General features: G+C 46.2%; 1 pseudogene; it reads right to left on the bottom strand.

Annotated features, from left to right (window-relative positions):
• Window positions 1-1,891: 1,891 nt before the first annotated feature.
• On the bottom strand, window positions 1,892-2,068 carry LOC134953695 (U2 spliceosomal RNA; annotated as a pseudogene).
• Window positions 2,069-2,672: the final 604 nt, after the last annotated feature.

The following is a 2,672-nucleotide window of genomic DNA, read 5'->3' as shown; positions in this document are numbered from 1 at the left end:
GCTCCTGCAGCTGACCCACTCCATGCAGATGCCCACGCCAAGGACACAAAGTAAATTGAATCCAATTAGGTCTCTAAGTGCTGATAAACCGTAGAGGAAAACTTAGTTACAGACAAGTTCAGTTTGATGTGCCTGTTCCTCACTGGACCCTGTACACCCCATATTGGCTTTGTCCACCAGATAAGAGGACAAAGAAAATAGGAAAGAAAATAGGATTTCGATATTTACTGATAAATCCCTTTCTCCGATTCCACAGGGAATACTGGAGCAAAGAAATGGCCCTCATTCCGAGTTGTTCACTCGCAAGCTGCTTTTAGCAGCATTGCACACGCTAAGCCGCCGCCTACTGGGAGTGAATCTTAGCTTAGCAAAATTGCGAACTAAGTATTCGCAATATTGCAAAAAGATTTTTATGTGCAGTTTCTGAGAAGCTCGAGACTTACTCTTCCAGTGCGATCAGTTCAGTGCTTGTCGTTCCTGGTTTGACGTCACAAACACACCCAGCGTTCGCCCAGACACTCCCCTGTTTCTTCAGCCACTCCCGCATTTTTCCCAGAAACGGCAGCGTTTTTTCACACACACCCATAAAACGGCCAGTTTCCGCCCAGAAACACCCACTTCCTGTCAATCACACTCCGATCACCAGAACGAAGAAAAAACCTCGTAATGCCGTGAGAAAAATACCAAACTTCTTAGCAAATTTACTTGGCGCAGTCGCAGTGCGAACATTGCGCATGCGCAGTTTGCGGAAAATCGCTGCGATGCGATGAAAAAGAACGAGCGAACAACTCGGAATGACCCCCAGTGGGTGGTATAGACGGGTGGTTAAGTGGAGCATGTCACTTTAATTTTTTTAAGAATAGTAGCTGGCTCCTCCCCTTCTACTCTCCTCTCGGGCTGGGTTTATCCAAATTGGGTTTGGAGGGATATAGAGACAAGAGAGGAGGAAAGAAGGAGGAACCAACTAAGCAAAAAGTCTGAAGACTGAACAACACAAAAAAACTGCAACGAACAAGATGCAGCATACAACCAACTGCAAGGCCCAGGGAATACAGCCGTAAGGAACAAAGCTGGGAGGGCGTCCAGTATCCCCTATTGATTGGAGAAAGGGATTTATCAGTAAATACCAAAATCCGAATTCCTCCTTCATCCACTAAGGGACACTGCAGCAAAGACAATGGTCCCCAAGGTTGATCCCAAAATAGATCCCAAGGTTGATCTACCAGGTGCTAAGGCACTGAGAAAACAGCAGAACCCTATGACCAAACTGAACAGTGGACGCAAGGTAGGATACAGTGGCCCCTAAGGAAACCACACGCTATACCCTGAACAGCTGAGAACAGGACGAGTCAAACCCGGGGCCTGTAGTAATCAGAGAAGGAAGCAAAAACACCCTGGCCCAAGAATAGACCAATGAAGAACCACAGCAAAAAAATAGAGAAGCCGAAGCACCCCACTAGGGCTCCACGGAATGCCAAGAACAAAGAAAAACCGACCAGCGAGTACACTGACAGAGAAGAGCTTAACAGGGCCATCCAAAAGGGGACCACTGAGGATTAGGCCATCTTCAGCTAGAGGAATGATAGACCACAAACAAGAAGTCTGAGTTGTGCATGGATACAGTACGAAAGATTCGCAAAGAGAGCTAACCACACCCAGAGATGGTGAAACCAAATAGGCAGCCAACAAACAGATATTACAATCTATTGAGTATGGAAGGCAGGAGCCAGCAGTGGCCAACTGCCGAAAGCATGCAAATCTCAGCACAACCATTGAGGAAGGGATAGTGACAGGACAGAGCACCAAGCCCTGACACCTACTTCTGAGAAAACACCTGTCTGTCAGGACAGTTGTAGAGATACACCAAGATTAGTGAGTCCAACACAACCGGTCATAGTGTACCAGCTCTGGAAGTACTGCAATACCAGGTCAAGGCATAGAGTGGGCAGAGCAAGCTTTTTTTCCATCTCCCTGTTAATAAATGCTCCCCAGAGAGGGGGCGTATAATATATTAAACTGATAAGAAAAGATACTACCCTGATCTTAGCCAAAAAAAACAAAAAGCGATGTGCAGCTATGAGATACATGAGCAACCTAGTCGAAGACCAGCATATTACTTCATCCTAGACTGACCTGAATCAGGAGGCATAGAGCTACTGGGAGAACAATGTGCTACAGGACACTTGGCCTCAACAGGCTACCTGGAACAAAATGTTCCAGCTGTCATGGTAACAACCACAGGCTGTCTGCAAGAGGATACTGAAAGATCTAGTAACAAGCTCAGGAACGAAACCAGAGCTTGAAGAAGTACTGCTATGGTTTAAGGGATACGTTGGAGAATTCAGTGACCACCGGCCACCTAGGAAAGTCTGCTGCATAAGGACAGAATTTCACTGCCTATGGGCAATGAAATGTCCAGTCAAAAGAACATGAAGTTCTCACTCTGACGCAAAACCCGCAACCACAGAGGTAATGAAAAACTCCCTTAGTGAGCTACTGTGGCCTACAAGAGTGGACCAAGTGAAAAACACCCGCTGAAACACTAGCAAAAAGACATTCTAGCAAGTAATTGAAGCGAGAACCTAGAGTTAGACGTAAAAAATCACTCAGGGGGATCACAACCTACTGATAGGAGAAAATAAGTTAACAAGGAGGTGAGGGGACTACAACCC

Source organism: Pseudophryne corroboree, chromosome 8, assembly GCF_028390025.1.
Source record: "Pseudophryne corroboree isolate aPseCor3 chromosome 8, aPseCor3.hap2, whole genome shotgun sequence".
Lineage (NCBI taxonomy): Eukaryota > Metazoa > Chordata > Amphibia > Anura > Myobatrachidae > Pseudophryne > Pseudophryne corroboree.
The sequence above is the reverse complement of the archived record's forward strand: the minus strand, read 5'-3'. Positions and strand labels throughout refer to the sequence as shown.